This window comes from Capra hircus, chromosome 15, assembly GCF_001704415.2.
Source record: "Capra hircus breed San Clemente chromosome 15, ASM170441v1, whole genome shotgun sequence".
NCBI lineage: Eukaryota > Metazoa > Chordata > Mammalia > Artiodactyla > Bovidae > Capra > Capra hircus.
Window position 1 is genome coordinate 58,616,908 of NC_030822.1, and position 19,234 is coordinate 58,636,141.

The window sequence follows — 19,234 nt, forward strand, 5'->3', positions numbered from 1 at the left end:
CTATAGGACCAATCCATCTCTTTGCGTCAGAGGAGACAGTGATCAAGCATGGTCACCCCGATCAGTCAGTCACTCTTCTGCAATGCTGGAGTCTCTGCCCTGTGGTCCCCCTGTATCCCTTGGCTACGACACTACACTCGATTTGAATACCCATAGGCTCTATCCGGCTGTCCAGGTGGTGCTAGTGGTAAAGAGCCTGCCTGCCAATGCAGGAGACGTGAGAGATGCGGGTTCAATCTCTGGGTTAGGAAGATGCCCCTGGAGGAGGGCATGAAACCCACTCCAGTATTCTTGCCTGGAGACTCCCATGGGAAGAGGAGCCTGGCGGGCTGTAGTCCACAGGGTTGCAAAGAGGTGGTCACGACTGAAGCAACTTAGCCATGCACGCACGCATGCTCTATCAGTCCACTCCACCCATTAAGACAAAACACATCGCACCAGATCGCAGGATTCCTGTATTCACCGGGTTCCTCGATTATCTGCTTAAGTCAGATAACCATTGCTCATGAAAATGTATTCTCAGGGTAGGAGAAGTGCTATTATTCATTGGGATCCAACTTCTTTCTGCCTTTCCTCCTCTTAGGTAAAGTAAATCAGCAAGCTAAAGGCTAATGGACATTTGGTTGAATGCATGAAGCGCCTGCAAGACAGTATGAAGGAGGGGCCTGGACAAAACAGAGCGAGTAATAGAGACTCAGCAAGCCCTTCCTTTTAACAGCCATTTTCTCTGCACAGTAGAGCAGAGGGAATACTCGTTGCCATGGTGACGGGCTTGCAGGCAGAGCCGTTGTGGGTCTCAGTCTGTGCTCATTTGATGAAGCAACCACGGTTGTACTCCGTGAAACACAGGGCTCAAAGGGCCTGCTTGGGGCGGGCAAGGGGGAGCGTGGGGGAACATATCTACCAGGGGCACAGCCTTCCTTGCCATCCTATGGACAAAGTAGCCCACGGAAAAACCCAGCAAAGGCTGCAGGGAAAGGGATGGTTTGGTGGGACAGGGATGGAATAGGGAGGGGTGAGAAATCAGGAACTGGCTGGGTGAGGATGCTGAGCACGCCACTCTGAGAATATGAAGCAGGAATCCAGAGGCTTCCAAATGCCAGCTCAGAAGAAATATGATAGGAATGGAGGGGCCGCCTGTCTCTCAGCAGTCGGTTTGCTTCCGATTACTCATGTGAGACCCAGGACAGAATTCTTCCTGAGAGCAATGAAAGGTCTTCCCCCTACCTTTCCTGAATTTCGCCCGTAGTGTGCAGTGCTACAGTGGATTATTTTTTTTTAATTTTTAAAAATTAATTAATGTATTTTAATTGGAGGCTAATGATTTTACAATATTGTGGTTTTTGCCATACATCAACATGAATCAGCCATGGGTGTACATATGTTCCCCATCCTGAACCCCCCCTCCCCATCCCATCCCTCAGGGTCATCCCAGTGCACCAGCCCTGAGCACCCTGTCTCCTGCATCAAACCTGGACTGGCGATCTGTTTCACGCGACAGTGGATTATAATGTGGGGGCCACAGCACCGGGGTCGGGGGGCAGGTGTGCCTGGTTGTGGCTGCTCTCTTCCATCACTCTCCTCTGGATGGATTCTGAATGGACCTGAGCAGGAAGGGTCCCAACCATCACCATGTCCCACCTCCTCATTTTCTGGTCAGAAAAGAGTGGTAGGGACTTCCCTGGTGGGGGAACTGGTTAAGAATCTGCGTCGCAATGCAAGGGATATGGGTTTGATCCCTGGCTGGGGAACTAAGATCCGACATGTGTTGGACCAACTAAGCCCTCAGGCCACAGCTAGAGACCCTGAGTGCCACAATGAAAGGATGTGCGTGCTGCAACTAAGACTCAATGTAGCCAAACAAATATTTTTTAAAAAAACTAGTTTTTCTAAGTTAAAAAAAGGAAAGAGAAGCAAAGTGACCTCCCTAAGGTCACCTCTAGTGAGGGCCAGCGTGGCCCCAGAGTGCAGGCCACCTGGCTCCCAGGCAAGGGCTCCTTCCATTCCATAATGCTGTCTCTGCCAGTAGAAGATAAAGAATCGGATACACATCCCGTAACAGAAGAGACCAAGTCCGCGGTTTATTGGGGGAGCACAGGGCCCTATAGGAGAGGGCTGTACGCCACTGCCACCCATCTCAAGGCCACCTGGACCTTTTTAATCCCTATCTGTGGCTCATACTCTACACAACAACAGGCCTATGAAGCCCAGAGGCTGAGCCTCGGCCACCCGTTGCTGAAGTTATGGTCCTTTCTGGAGTTTACTGGGGCATTCGTTGGAGAATTAGAGGCATATTTCTAGCTTGGAAAGTGCACTGGCCCATATGCTATGTATTAGCAGCCAGCTTCAACATATGGATCCTGTTACTCTCACAGAGCCCTTATTGCTTTGAGAAGGATTTTCTTATCCCAAGTGAAAGAGCAGCCTTCATTTTTTTCCACTCTTTTCAAACAGAACATGACTCTCAAGGGGCAGGAGAACACGGCAAGGCTGAAGAGTTTCCATCCTCGAATATGGCCGGCATCTATCTCTGGGCCATGGACAGAAATGAGAAACGAGCAATACCAAGGAATTCCCAGCTCCCCCAGATCCCAGCCACGCATTTATCATCACAGACATTTTTTAAAGAAGAGATATCCATTCAGACGCCTGCCCTTTTGCACACATGGAGAAGACAGTGATTTCTCCTTCTAGACACCAGTCAAAGCCAGGCCAGAGGAAGCCCAGACTCTCTGGAAACTCAACGCTTGGATGTTTTCCACTGGAGTACAATGGCTGATTATTCTCCCCCAAATGCAAAACCATGAATTATTAGGTTTAATAACAGTGAGTGGAAATCCTGCTCCAAGTCCCAAACTCCTTCCCTCCACTTCTTGTGGCCTTTTCCTTTCTTACGGTATTCGTCTTCTCACTGTTTCAAATAAAAATTCCTGTCTTGACTTTCACCTTTCTCCAGTTGCAAATATAACTGTAATTTCCTCACCAAGCCTCACTCAGACCCTTTAGAGGAACTCTGAAAATATTTCTCCCAGAAAAAGTATCTCATTTTTTGCTTTGCAGAAACATTCTCTGCAGAAACATGGTGCGTTATCTAGTCATCTTAGATGCATCCAAAGATACATGCTTATAAACACAGGTGGCTGGGCTGGCTGGGACCCTGGGGTAGGTTGTCAATGTCCTCCCATTATGGAAGATGGTATGGAGATTCCTCAAAAAATTAGGAATAAAACTACCGTACAACCCAACAACCCCACTGCTGCTGCTGCTAAGTCACTTCAGTCGTGTCCGACTCTGTGCAACTCCATAGACGGCAGCCCACCAGGCTCCCCCATCCCTGGGATTCTCCAGGCAAGAACACTGGAGTGGGTTGCCGTTTCCTTCTCCAATGCATGAAAGTGAAAAGTGAAAGTGAAGTCGCTCAGTCGTGTCCGACTCTTAGCGACCCCATAGACTGCAGCCCACCAGGCTCCTCCGTCCCTGGGATTTTCCAGGCAAGAGTACTGGAGTGGGGTGCCATTGCCTTCTCTACAACCCCACTATTAGGCATATACCCCAAAGAAACCATAATTGAAAAAGACACATGTACCCATCACAGCATATCTACACTAGCTAAGACGTGGGAACTACCTAGATGTTCATTGACAGATGAATGGACAAAGAAGCTGTGGTACACATATACAATGGAATATTACTCAGCTATAAAAAGGAACACATTTGAGTCAGTTCTAATGAAGTAGATGGACCCAGAGCCTATTGCCCAGGGTGAAATGAGTCACAGAGAGAAAACAACTATTAACACACACACACAGGGAATTTAGAAGGATGGTATGATGAACCTATCTGCAGGGTGGTACTGGAGATGCAACCAGAGACCAGGCCTCTGGACATGGCAGTGGGGGAGGGAGAGGGTGGGCGAACGGGGAGAGCAGCCTGCAAACACACACACGAGCGCACGTGGAACAGCCAGCCAGCGAGGATTTGCTGTAAGACTCCACGACTCCGGGAACTCAACCTGGGGATTTGTGACAACTTGGAGGGGTGGGGTGGGGTGGGAGGGAGTTCCAAGAGGGAGGGGACATAGGCATACCTATGGCGAATTCATGTTGACAGAAACCAATACACTATTGTAAAGCAATTATCTTTCAATAAAACAAATATACTGAAAGAAAAGAAAAAAAGAACCCATCCCTGCCCCCCACCCCTGCCCCTCGCAAGGCCTCAGGAAGCTGGTTCAAACTTTCTGGTCTACAAAACACACTTTGCTATTTCCCCTGAGACTCCTGACAGTTCTGAGATATAAAAAGGCCCATAGGATTATTCTGAAAGAGATGGGAATACCAGACCACCTAACCTGCCTCTTGAGAAATCTGTATGCAGGTCAGGAAGCAACAGTTAGAACTGGACATGGAACAACAGACTGGTTCCAAATAGGAAAAGGAGTACGTCAAGGCTGTATATTGTCACCCTGCTTATTTAACTTCTATGCAGAGTACATCATGAGAAACGCTGGGCTGGAAGAAGCACAAGCTGGAATCAAGATTGCCGGGAGAAATATCAATAACCTCAGACATGCAGATGACACCACCCTTATGGCAGAAAGTGAAGAGGAGCTAAAAAGCCTCTTGATGAAAGTGAAAGAGGAGAGTGAAAAAGTTGGCTTAAAGCTCAACATTCAGAAAACGAAGATCATGGCATCTGGTCCCAACACTTCATGGGAAATAGATGGGGAAGCAGTGGAAACAGTGTCAGACTTTATTTTTGGGGGGCTCCAAAATCACTGCAGATGGTGATTGCAGCCATGAAATTAAAAGACGCTTACTCCTTGGGGGAAAAGTTGTGACCAACCTAGACAGCATATTGAAAAGCAGAGACATTACTTTGTCAACAAAGGTCCGTCTAGTCAAGGCTATGGTTTTTCCTGTGGTCATGTATGGATGTGAGAGTTGGACTGTGAAGAAAGCTGAGTGCCGAAGAATTGATGCTTTTGAACTGTGGTGTTGGAGAAGACTCTTGAGAGTCCCTTGGACTGCAAGGAGATCCAACCAGTCCATTCTGAAGGAGATCAGTCCTGGGATTTCTTGGGAAGGAATGATGCTAAAGCTGAAACTCCAGTACTTTGGCCACCTCGTGCCAAGAGTTGACTTATTGAAAAAGAATCTGATGCTGGGAGGGATTGGGGGCAGGAGGAGAAGGGGACAACCGAGGATGAGATGGCTGGATGGCATCACTGACTTGATGGACGTGAGTCTGAGTGAACTCCAGGAGTTGGTGATGAACAGGGAGACCTGGCGTGCTGCAATTCATGGGGTCGCAAAGAGTCAGACACGACTGAGCGACTGAACTGAACTGAACTGAGGATTGTCCTCATGGTACAAAAGAGAGAATCAAAGCTGAGAGAAATGAAATAACCTGCCCAAGGCAACTCAGCTAGTAAGTAGTAAAGTCAAGATTAAAAGCTATCTAATTTCAAGACTCCAGCCTTTCTCCCTACACTTCACAGCTGTCATTAATCTTTTGTTGGCTTCCTAATGGCCTCATTATTATTATTACCTGTTCAGTTACTGCTCTTTCTAAATTATGGGCTAGAAAACATCATCAAGTTGTTGTCATCATGTCTACCCCGGTTAATTATAACTGGCCTCTCTGTTCAGAGAGAACCACAGCACTGTGTGTGCGGGCTCAGTCGCTAAGTTGTGATCAACTCCTTGCTGCCCCATGGACTGCAGCCCGCCAGGTTTCTCTGTCCATGGGATTCTCCAGGCAAGAATACTGGAGTGCGTTGCTATTTCCTACTCCAGGGGAATCTTCCCAACCCAGGGATCAAACCTATGCCTCTTGCATTTCCTGCATTGGCAGGTGGATTCTTTACCACTGCGCCACCTGGGAAACCCAACTATAGCATTTAAATTCCTATTTTTACAGATGGGGAAGTGGGGGCTCAGAGCTCTGCTGCTGCTAAGTCGCTTCAGTCGTGTCCGACTCTGTGCGACCCCATAGATGGCAGTCCACCAGGCTCCCCCGTCCCTGGGATTCTCCAGGCAAGAACACTGGAGTGGGTTGCCATTTCCTTTTCCAATGCATGAAAGTGAAAAGTGAAAGTGAAGTCGCTCAGTCGTGTCCAACTCTTCGCGACCCAATGGACTGCAGCCCACCAGGCTCCTCCATCCATGGGATTTTCCAGGCAAGAGTACTGGAGTGGGGTGCCATTGCCTTCTCCACTGAGAGCCCTATGTAATGGTAATGTTGGATCAAGATTCAAACCCAGGCCAAATGACTTCCAAAGCCCTAGCCATTTCTCTCACCCTGTTCTATCCCTTGCGAACAGACAGAAAAAGCCTCTCTTGAGAATGGAATGAGTTCCTTCTCCACATCTCATTTAGAAAATAAAATAACCCTGTGAGAGATGCATATGTTTTAAAATGTGTTTTCTACCTAAATGTCTTTAAAAAATGGATGTCTTGTTCTGAAAGATATGACAACTTGTTTAGCAAACAGCCTCAGGTGGAAGTTCTGTGATTTTCAAACTCCCTCGCAGGAGCAAGCTATGAGGTCTTAGTTGCTAAAGAAAAGGGAACTGAAATTTCAGTTCTAAAATGTGTTCAGGCACTTATCAGAAGAGATGGGATCTTCTAAGCGAAACAACAGGAAAAATAAATTCTGATTTCAAAATGGAGTCCGTAGATTTCACCTGAGTTATTAGCAACTTCTTGCACCAGTTTAATTTCATTGTTCTTTTCAGAATCTTCCTGGAGGAGGAAATGGCAATCCACTCCAGTACTATTGCCTGGAAAATCCCATGGACAGAGGAGCCTGGTAGGCTACAGTCCATGGGGTCACAAAGAGTCGGACACGACTGAGCGACTTTACTTCACTTTCAGAACCTTACATGCTTGAGGAAGTAGGAGCTGAAAGCAGCCAGTGAGCCCAGGTCTCTCCCATGACTGGCCAACAGTACTTTCTTGTTAAGTGATTATAAGACATTGGCTCCTGAGAAAGACTAACTGCAGAGGTGCGGCAGGCCCAGGGCCAAGGTAGGCACACCTGAGGAGCATGCCCTGATCATCAATCAAGAGCTGAGTGCATGACGGAGGATGAATCTGATTAGTGACTGTGTATCAGACAAAGAGATCTTCAGAACCTGTTTATTATAATAAAGGCTAAGGATTTTTTTAAAAAAGGCATCAAAGTCTAGTTCTACATTTATTTTGTCAGCTACGTGCTAGAAATCAGTCTTAAATACTTAAGGAGTACTTAAGGAGACTTATTTTTTTACTTTCCAAACTATGCTAAAGTGACTTTCTTTTGATGGACCTGTGGGAAATTCAGATGTCAGAATAGGAGCGTAATAACTAAGGTATCCCCCATGTGCCCAGACAGTCTGCCTCATGGTCAGCAAAGTACACGAGCGGAGATAAGAGGGTGACTTCACGGATAAATCAAAGAAACCCAACGAACACACAACCAAGACTAACACAGCGACCCTGCAGAGCAGGGAATGCCGTGGACTCTGGGCCAACTCCCAGCGCTTAGCAGTGTAAGCCTGGCCAAGTTATTTACCTCTGGAGCCTGTTTCCTTATCCGTTAAATGAGGACTGACAGAACCCTTATCAGAGGGCTGTTGGAAAGATAAGATGAATTAATACATGTAGAATAGTCTCTGGCACCTAATACACATTTCATATTTGTTGTGTATTATTAATAAGCCTCTATCAATAACCCTTTCCAAGGACATTATTTTGATTACTATTCTTGCAAAAAGTTATGTTTACCTTTATGGTTTTAGATAAAGTAACCTTCCGAATGAGCCATGTGGTGGTCAGGTGGACCGATTCCATGCTCTACATTACTTTAAGATATTTATTTTGCCTGTCAGAACATCACTGGTATAAAAGATGACTGAACCCAATCAAAGCCAGAAAACCAATAATGTAGGCACAATAGCCAAGTCGCTTCACCTGTTTTCTCATCTGTAAAATAGGGATGATGATAAAATTGAATTCGGGTTGTTGGACCGTCATGAGAATCAAACAGTCAGGAAAGAGTCGTGGTGAGGAAGTCAGGATATGGAGTCAGAGAGGCTGGGGTCCAAATTCCAACTCTAATCCTGAATTCTCAGGAGAATCTCAGAACCTGTTCTCTGTATTTGTGATTGGCCATAACAACTTGGTTGATCTCATGGGGACGTTGAGATGGTTTAGAAAGGTATGTAAAGTTCCAAATACAAGGTCAGACTGTGTTGGTTGTGTTTTAAATGATAGTACGTATATGACAGTACTTTGACATCACACACACACCCCCACATATACATTCACACACACCCCCTACACAAAATACCCTATAATGTTGGTAATGAGAATGGGATAGCAGGAGCCTCTTGTAGACTACTGCATTCAACCGTCCAAAGTCTATTAAGGGATGTGTGTGTGTCTGTGTGTGTGAGATTTATCCAGTTGCAGCCAGTGAGGGCTATTCTTCATTGTCACGGGGGGGCTTCTCATTTCAGTGGCCTCTCTCGCTGGGCAGCACAGGCTCCAGGTGTGTGGGCTTCAGCAGTGGCAGCTTATGGGCTCTGCAGTGCTGGCGCAGTAGTTGTGGCGCAAGGGCTTAGCTGCTTCACAGCACGTGGGATCTTCTCGGACCAGGGATCGAACCGGTGTCCCTAGCACTGCAAGGCAGATTCTTAACCACTGGACCACCGGAAGCTCCTATATTTTTATCTATGTGTATGTATGATACATACAAGACCCACTAGATAAGCCAGTGTGTGTGTGTATGAATAGAAATAATTCAACATGTCAGATTGCTGTTGCTGGAAGAAGCAGCTGGACACAGGTAAATTTATCTCATTTTGGGAGAGAAAAACAAAACAATTTAAGGTTGACAAAGGATTTGCCTGTCACATCCTTGACACGTGAGTCTCACAATTCTGGCTTGGGCTCCTGTTGACAGCAGCTGAGTAGAAGGAAACGAAGTAGACTGTTTTACTTTCAAACATCAACACAAGAGTTATATGTCAGTTTAAAGGAACTATAAAACACACACTCTTACACATTTTGGCTTCTGGTTCTGTATACTGGGCTTCCCTGGTGGCTCAGAGGGTAAAGCGTCTGCCTACGCTGCGGGAGACCCGAGTTCGATCCCTGGGTCGGGAAGATCCCCTGGAGAAGGCAATGGCAACCCACTCCAGTACTCTTGCCTGGAGAATCCCATGGATGGAGAAGCCTGGTAGGCTACAGTCCATGGGGTCACCAAGAGTCGGCCACGACTCAGCGACTTCACTTTCACTTTCTGTATACTGGCATCATAACGGCAGGCCATACTCTGATTGCGCTGGAAGCATCCTTGCTGTCTAAAGTGGGTTCACAGCAGCAACCAAAATCATCCAGGACTCGTACTCAGGGCTGCCAGTTCTTGTTAGGGTCCCATCCATGTAAATGCTGAGAATTCTATGTAATATCCATTTACATCAAAACACCCAGAAATTATCTACCTGGGGTTTCTAAACCAACTGAGATAAGTTTATAACCAAACCCTTGAGAAACCCTCTGTGTGCAGTCCCCACAGGACCCTGGGTCCCTGGCTTCCCCCAGTATGTCAGCCAGCCTAGAAAGTGAAGGAAGCCCTCAAGAAAGCTGTGGTCTTCCCTGGCTGACAATACCAGCACTCAGCAGACTTGTGAGAACAGAACTCAAGACTGGAGGAGGAAGAGAAGGCGGCTCTTGGTGGTGATGGTGGTGGCGGCGGCTCTATGGTTTAATGCCTTAAGGCGTTTTGAATGGAGAAACCAGAACTTCTGTATGAAGACAAACCATATAGACAAGTTGCAAGTAAGATACAGATTTTTCTAAACCAAACTCAACTTCGCTCATATACCAAGTGGGTTTCCCATGCCAATCACTTTAATAAAGCCACCAAAACTGGAGAATGTTTCATTACAAAAGTGATGTGATGAGAATTCCTGATGAAAATTCTCTTTAATCTCCTCAAACCTCAGGACTCTTCCAGAGCGACTGGGGGAGGTGTGAGAAAGGGGAATATAACTTCAGAATTCTTAAGCTTTCTATGTAGTATGATAATACAGTTGATGTGTGTGCAGGCTCAGTTGCTACGTCATGACCAACTCTCTGCAACCCCATGGACTTAGCCCTCTAGGCTCCTCTGCCTATGGCATTTTCCAGGCAAGAATGCTGGAGTGGGTTGCCATTTTCTTCTTCAAGTGATCTTCCAGACCCAGGGATTGAACCTGTGTCTCCTTCATTGGCAGGCGGGTTCTTTACCACTGGGCCACTGGGAAGCCCAATAGAGTTGATATAAAATTATAGTAAGGAAGAGAAAGTGTTACACATCACTATACAACTGAGGTTTAGATGATTAATCTGATATCCTGTTACCCCAAATAATCTATCCTATGAAATTCTAGTAGCCAAACAACAGAAACCAACTCTATTTCTTAGCAAAATAAATGATGAGAGTTGCTGGGAACCACAAATAACTGGGTCCTGGCTCTGTTCCATGGGGCTGGCTTCAACTCAGAACACAGAGGCAAGGCAGATAAGGGCTTCAGCTTTCTTGCCTTCCAAAGTTCCCTGGGTCAAAGTAGCATTCCACTGGGTCTGATTGGATGGTTTCGTTTTATGGAACTAAGTCAGTGGTTTCAAACCATGGTGGTTACCCCTATGAACTACCTAGAAACTAGAAAACTTGATTCATATCACATCACATGGTGTCCTTGTGCTCTGGTTAAAGGGCAAGAAGATCTATGCATTGGTTTAATCTGCTCAGAAGTGATAGATTCCTGCTACTCCCCAGGCTGTCACTCCATAGCCAACCTCTACCTCCAAGAAAGTACACAATTCCTACTGGGAGCATTCTGGAGCATTGAACAGGAGTCAGAAGAAATGACTCAAAGGGATATTAATCAGGAGCACAACCCAAAGAAATTCCACACCATACCTGCGATCAGACACAGGAAAGAAGCCAGCCAAACCCTGACGAAAGGAGTTTTGTTGGTTTGCTTGTTTTAACAGGGGATCATAAAAGAAGGAGATACACTGAAAAAGTTACTTAATTTTTTCCTCAAAGTAGCAAAAAGTCAGAAGCAGCCCCAGAGAGCCTCAAAAGGGCTAGATTCCAGGCCAGGAGTGAAATATTTCCCAGGTGGGCATTAATACTGTCTCCTATAGTCCACAAGAGGGGAGGCACATATGTTTCACAGCCCCCACCCTGGGAAGCACCTGCCACACGAGGGCAGGAGTGCGTGCCAAGAGGTGGAAAAGTGGACAAGCTATACCTGACTTCTGTCTTCTATTCCACTGAATTAATTCATGGCCAGGGTTATAGAACCATTTAGTAACAGAGGGGGTTCGAGCTGGGGGGACCTGACATATACTCTCCAACCCCTTCATTTTATAGATGGAAAACAGGGGCAGAAGTCTAGGGTCCCTAGAGCAAAGCTCAGGAGCCACGGGGTTGTGCCCACATACTGACTGCTGACCTGACGCCTCTTCTTGTCTCTGTATCTCATTTGCTCTGTGTCCTCAGCAGCACTTTCACCAACTGTTTTCCCTTGCTTGGTTTGCCCTGGTCTCACCCTTGTCCCTAAAGAGTGAGAGTCATCACTTTGGACTTCCGCGGTGGTCCAGTGGTTAAGAATCCGCCTGCAGGGGACACAGGTTCCGTCCCCAGTCTGGGAAGATCCCATATGCCTCAGGGCACCTAAGCCCGTGGGTCATTACTAGTCAGCCCATGCAGCCCAGAGCCCATGCTCTGAAACGAGAGAAGCCACTGCAATGAGAAGCCCTCAAACCACAGCTAGAGAGTGGCCCCTGTTGCCCGCAGCTAGAGAAAGCCCGCACGCAGTAACGGAGACCCACAGCAGCCAAAAATAAAAATAAATTTTAAAAAAGAGTCTATCCCTTGGAGTTGTGTACTTGTGTGTGCTTGTGCTCAATTGTGTCTGACTCTGCAGTCTCACGGATTGTAGGCTGCTAGACTTCTCTGTCCATGGAATTTTCCAGGCAAGAATACTGGAGTGGGTTACCATTTTCTACTCCAGGGAAGCTTCTTGACCCAGGGACTGAACCCATGATTCCTGCATCCCCTGCCCTGGCAGACAGATTCTCCACCACTGTGCCACCTGGGGAGCCCCAGAGACTGGCCTTATTAAGTGCAGCTGGGAAAGCTGGACAAACAGCTGGCGGCCTACCTGTCCTGCCCGAAGCTCATTAACGTATCTAGTGTTGCCAACACCAGCCCACTTTCTAACTGAAGCTCCAGTTCTCTGCTTCCTTTCCAGACAATCTTTCTTGCCATTTCCCTTTTTTGGGCAGGCTGATTTCAGGCTAGCACCTTGCCTGAAGTTGAACTACTCACTCCTTGCCCTGAAACATAGGGCAAGGACACAATTAGATGCTTGAGACTCAGCTAAGCTTCTCTAGATAAACAACATAAAATCTATAACATAACAACATAAAAAGGCCAATGACCCAGGCCTTCTTGGTAAATTGCTGCACGTGACCTGATAGCTTCCAGGATGCCCCTGACAATGTTTCCTTAGTTCTGCTCTTTCAAAAACTTGCCTTGATAAAATGACTCATCCAACTTCTCTTCTTCCGGCTATAAAAAGGTAATGATACAAGGCGGATGGTCTCTCTCTCTCCCCCTACAGCTTTTGCCAACATGGGAAGAAGTTGGAATTATATCTTCCACTGTTTGTCCAGCTGTTGTTTGCAGATGTTATATTCTTTACACTGAGAATGCTAGCCGGCAATTTCATCCTGAAAATTTCAAATCCTGTCCATGTCTTTCAAAAATGTCCTTATGTGATCATAGCTTTAAGCACATCTGGGCTATTGAAGATACAAAGGCTTACGAGCTCCTGAACAACCAGTGCAAAAAACTGTTAAATTTAGTTTCTGTCAAGTGAAAATTTCACATTCTCAAACCAAGATATATAGTTTATATAGACAAGTGATTATTTTGAGCCAGTCCCTGTTCAGAGCACTTCAATGAGTTCATGTAATCCTCATAACAACCCCATGAGATAGGTACTTGGTGTTATTATCCTACTGGACAGAAGAAGTAGGTTATTATCCTACTTGACAGATGAAGAAACTTAAGAACTGAGAGATTAACTAATAGCCCAATGTCACAAAGCTAGTAAGAGGTAGAGCTGTGAGGTGAAGCCCAGGCAGATTATGCTCCATGGCCCTTGGTCTTAAGGACGTGTTACATAAAGTCGGCTTTAATGAAAGTCAGCTTTCCTGAGAAAGGGGTTGCTCTTGTGCTGGATGAACTGGGAGACGGTGTGCAAGTTGAAAAACACTATTTCCTTGGGGAAATACTGATTCTGAACATGGGCTCAGAGGCTGCTTGAATTTGGAGCCCACCGGGCCACAGTCCTCTCCCTGCTGCAGCCATGCCTTCCTTACACTGAAGCCTTCTAGCCCCCTCCTGACCAGCAATGGTCCTGGCATCCATGCCATCAGGCAGCCACCAGAGCTCAGCCGCCAACAGGGATCAGGAAGATGCTGTGAGTTGGACATTCCATCTACGGGTCACTTCTGATTCCTCCAATTTGGATTCAGTGTAAGCCATATCATCCCTTATTAAAATGTGAGTATTAAAAGTATTCTTTGCTGATATTTAAGTTGCGACTGGCTCTTTGCTCCTTGGTAGGGTGTGCGTCTGAGTTGGATTATTCATGTAACTACTCAGCCAGTATTCTCTCAAAGCACTCCCTCTCCTTAAGAGGTCATCTGTAGAGTATGATGGTAAAGAGATTCCTAGTAGAGGTAATACTCTTTTCAAGGGGTCGAGAGTCCATTCCCCACTCTCCAGAGTCACTCCTCACCAGACAGTGCCTGACCCGTTGATTAACATGATTAACATGTTGATTAACATGTCCACATTACACAGAAGAAAACTCAACTATTAAAATAATAATAATTTAACAAATAGTATATCCACTATTCTGGGATAGTTTTTAAATTAGGTAACAAATAAGAAAGCTAACACTTGGCTCTACTACCAATTAGGGTAGGAGTTGAAATGCTATATCCACTATTGTGGCTTATTAAGAATTCAGATGTGAGCACAGCCGCAGCCCAGGTGGGGTGGCAGAGGAAAGGGACCATGGTGGTTCAGAGGGTAAAGTGTCAGCCTGCAATACGAGAGGCCTGGGTTCCATCCCTGAGTGAGGAAGATCCCCTGGAGAAGGAAATGGCAACCCAACCCAGTACTCTTGCCTGGAAAACCCCATGGATGGAGAAGCCTGCTGGGCTACAGCCTGGGGCTGCAAAGAGTCGGACACGACTGAGTGACTTCACTTTCAACAACTCAGACGTGAGCATAGCCCCAGCCCAGGTGGGGTGGCAGAGAGAAGGGATGGTGGCAGAAGGTGGCTGTGCGGTGGTCCTAAAGCATCTGAAGTACATCCTGGCTCTGAGTGCGTGGTACTGCTTCTGCCAACCTTACGATCCATCCATCCATCCATACAATTATCCAGAACATGACTTTCCAACTCTCAGTTAAAAGTCCTTTGGCTATATCTGTGGCCTCCTTCTGTCTTCACACAGTGTGATTTCAGGGACCCAAAAGAGCCCCTTGGGGCTCCGCAGTCCCATGCTGGGGACTGATACGCCATTTTCATTCTGGTACTTCTATCTTATGATGTGTGTGCCTAGTAATAGCAAGCAACTCCATGATGCTATCAGTTTTTTCAACTTAAAATGAATGAAAGATGTAGACAGAGTTCATTTGGGAGGGCTGGGAAAACATGGTCTGTCAAGCAGGAGTTGGGAGGTTGTTAGGGAAATGTTCAGTCTTGTTCAGGCTTCATAAGTAGGGGAGAACATACTTGCCTGCAAGCACACCAGCAAGTCAGGTGGCGCTTCAGATAAGAAAGGGAGCGGGTCTTGGAATCTCTTAAGCCCCTGAGGGCCTGGCCAGCCCTGCCTCCCCCTCCCCATCAGGGTCCAAGAAGTCTTATGACTCACAAGGTGAAACAAACAGCTTGTAAAAGTTGAAGGAAAACCAGAGCTGCATTTTTGCGTGCAAACTAATGACATCAATTGTGGTCTGGGATTATAAGCGGGAGCCCCCAAATTGCAATTTGAAGTCTTACCCAGGGGAAAAACATACCGCCCAGGACCCGTCTCTCAGCTGAGACTCCAGATTGCTATTAATGTGGGATTTCTCAGGGCTATTCTGGAGAAGGAAATGGCAACCCACTCCAGTACCCTTGCCTGGAGAATCCCACGGACAGAGGAGCCTGGCAGGCTACACTCCATGAGGTCGCAAAGAGTCGGACAGGACTTCACTTTCACTTTCAGGGCTATTCACGTGTGGATGTAGGTGTCGGCTCAATCTGGTGATATACACTGATATATACGCTGTTACTTCTCTCTATTGTTTCTATTTCTTTTCTTTTAATGACTGTATATTGAAATTAAGAAAATGATCTTCTATAAAAAACTGAAACTGTTTACTTGTGTGTAACAAGTGGTTTCTTTTGTTAACGGATCCTTTGAATCTAAAATGAAAACAAAACATTAGGCAACATATAAATTGTGGAGAAAAACAACCAAAAGCACAAGGCTCCCACTCATCTTGGTAGCTGAGACCATCCACATGTATTAATTATGTTCCTTCTTTGCCCAAAATAATGCTACAACTCTGAAGAACTGCCAATAAGTCATAAACATTAAATATGGAATGAAATCCTTATGATACCCTTTACAGACTTTTGTTTGGGTTTTGTTTTTGTAGTACGGTTTTATTTAAGCAAGCACCACTAAGGTCTTTCATTATTCACTTAGACTCCTTCTCTCCCCTAATCCAAACCCAACTGTCCTTGACAAACTCGCTTTGCTTTATCTGATAGGCAGAAGAGTCTTTGAATCTCTGTCTGTGAAATCAAAGACAGAAAGATTAAAGAGAATCCCCCCATGGCACCATGTCGTAATGGCCTTTGATGCTCAAGGACTAAAATAAGTGGGATCCCAAGGAGACAATTCAAAGGTCAGAGGCAGATATGACGCTCATCCATGAGAAACAAACAGAAGCCAAACTCGTCTGATGGGGGCAGAATCTTTTTGGAAGGATTTCACAAAGGCAGCGCTTCTTAACTTCCCCTTCAAGGTGACAAACTCTAGTTCTGAGAGAAACTTTAAAATCAAATAACTAAACCCTTCTTCCTGGATCCTTAGCTCAAAAGAAGGAAAAACTTGTCCGGAGACAAATTCTCTTTAGGGAAGGTTCATAGAAAAATTCCTCTTAACTTCAGGAGACCAAACCCCTTTCCTGGCAATAGGAGTTTAGTGTCCACTGTGATCCTGCCTGGTGGCTCCAGCGCCAAGTCTAACACGGGACTTGGGCAGGACATAGGCTAGCACATACACACACACACACACACATGCTCACTCACTTACTTGCTCCTTCCTCACCTTTTCTTCTTGGACAGCAAATTCCTCTTGGAACTAACTTCTGAACTTTGAAAATGATGTCAAGTCACAGTGACCAGGCAAAACTTGATGCCTTAAAAAGAACTCAGGGCACTAACCACTGAATTTTCCTTCTTTGAAAACAGAGTCTGCTTCATCAGAGGCTAAACTTGGGAATGCAAGCACTCATTTCTGTTCCAAACGGGACTGACAGCGTCAACACTGAGAAGCCCCGGACCAGTGGTGATCTGAACATACTTAAGAGAGTGGAGCTCACACGCGATGACGCTGTTTCGTATTGCATGTAACTTTCAGTTTCCCCACCAGAAACTCCCCAAACAAACCCCACCCTGAGAGCTGCAACAGTGCACACAGTCAAGGCTGCGACTGCGGCTGCCTTAGAAGCAGCAGCGCATCTGTCTGCTGCCAGGATGACTATGTCATCCTGGGGGTAACTCAGCCACCTCTGCATCGAGGATTGTGACAGAATGGGCCGCTCACTGCATGTGGGCTGAGATCTCCCCAACAGGCCTGTCTTTGGTCAAGTGGAATCCCTGCCTTTTTTCCCTTTCAGTCACCTCTCTCACATCCCAGCCCACCCCAGTTCTCAAGGCTGGCCTTCCGCATACTTCCGTAAGACAGACAGACACAAGTCCTACACACCCAGCAACAAACTAGGCCAAAAAGCAAAAGCACTGATACATATGGGTATCCAGTCCCATGCTTGCATTATACCTTACTTTGCAACAAGGCAGCTGCCTTTATTTCTGTAAACAAGTCATAGCTGTCAGCATCACTATTTGGCCTTTAAGATGCCAGTATCTTATAGAAAGCCATTAACCGGGAACAACCTGACAACCAAGTCTCCTAAAGGGTCACAACTGCCAGAATAAATGGCTAGTGAAAAAAGCTCACAGTTCCATCAGCAGCCCCTAAACTCCCTTGGGGGCAAGGAATCTGTTTCTGAATTTCATCCTGCTCTCTGGAGGATAAGCGATTACTCCCTCTCTTCTCTGTTATGGAGTCTACACATAGATTTACATTTTATGAAGCATTTCTCACTGAGTCTGTTCAGACAAGATGACACATTTTGAATAGCCTTTAAGATATGACCAAAACACACACACACACCCTCCCCAAGATCCCCAGTCTGCAATGTCAATCTCAAAAGCCACTGAACTGTGAGTTATCTGCCTGCTTCCTGGGTAAGAAGAGGTGATGAAAACACCAAAGCTTTCCTCCAAACCTCTAGGTGGCTTATGAGCTGAAAACAAAGACTTCGCATTGAAGACATCCTTCCCTTTCTGTACCCTCTCTGTACCACGTTCCTTTTCGCCAAACCCTTGCAGCAAGGCTATTGAGTGACCAAAATGGGCTCAAAGCCTTGAGTTGGCCTTTGTCTTGGACCAAGACTCTTGTAACATCACAGGGGAGAATGACCCAGAGACCAAGAACTGAAATCAAGGGGACTGGATGCAGCTTCCCCACAGCCAAATCTGCTAGAGTCTGACTTATTCCTGCCTCTTAGCAACAGGCCTTGCTGTACAGTGCAGAGATGGAAAACTCCATTAGACACCAGGCACCAGAGCCACAAAGCTGAGAACAGGCCAAGGAAGAGAGCTGAGAGCTGAGGTCGCGAAGGAAAGCACCTTCAGGGAGAGAAGAGGGGGAACCGCCTGGGCGACATGCAAGTGTCGCGTGACTAGGGCCTCAAAAGCACCTTGGGAAGCAGCACCTGGCAGGCCGATTCTGCTGTCTTCCCATGGCCTCCCAGAAGCCACCAGCTGTGACGTCAGCTTCACGGCCATGCCGAGGGTGAGCAGCCTCCTCCCTCCTGCTGCACACACTGGATTTGGAGGCCACACTTAGATCTCCCAGGAGACCCTGTCTACGGGCACAGAGGGCTGGCACAGACCAGACTGCACGGAGCATGTGATGTCTTCTTATACTTTTCAGAAAGGGACTCTGCTGCATTCTGTTCTTCCAAGGGAAAGTCAACCAGGATGACGGGAGGGCTGAGCCAGCACTCCCCTGGTCTTTATTGTCAAAATCTTGCCCCTTCAGAATGGGAGAAAATAATAGCAAAAGAAGCAACTGACAAAGAACTAATCCCAAAAATATACAAGCAACTCCTGCAGCTCAATCCCAGAAAAATAAATGACCCAATCAAAAAATGGGCCGAAGAACTAAACAGACATTTCTCCAAAGAAGACATACAGATGGCTAATAAACACATGAAAAAAATGCTCAACATCACTCATTATCAGAGAAATGCAAATCAAAACCACAATGAGGTACCATTTCATGCCAGTCAGAATGGCTGTGATCCAAAAGTCTACAAGCAATAAATGCTGGAGAGGGTGTGGAGAAAAGGGAACCCTCTTACACTGTTGGTGGCAATGCAAACTAGTACAGCCACTATGGAGAACAGTGTGGAGATTCCTTAAAAAACTGGAAATAGAACTGCCTTATGACCCAGCAATCCCATTACTGGGCATACACACTGAGGAAACCAGAATTGAAAGAGACACGTGTACCCCAATGTTCATTGAAGCACTGTTTATAATAGCCAGGACATGGAAGCAACCTAGATGCCCATCAGCAGACGAATGAATAAGAAAGCTGTGGTACATATACACAATGGAGTATTACTCAGCCATTAAAAGGAATACATTTGAATCAGTTCTAATGAGGTGGATGAAACTGGAGCCGATTATACAGAGAGAAAGAAAGCCAGAAAGAAAAACACCAATACAGTATACTAACACATTTATATGGAATTTAGAAAGATG

General features: G+C 46.2%; 1 protein-coding gene across 16 annotated transcripts in view; it reads right to left on the bottom strand.

Moving 5' to 3' along the window:
• NCAM1 (neural cell adhesion molecule 1) overlaps window positions 1-19,234 on the bottom strand; it is a 365,468-nt gene that overhangs the window by 74,157 nt on the left and 272,077 nt on the right. The window lies entirely within an intron of this gene.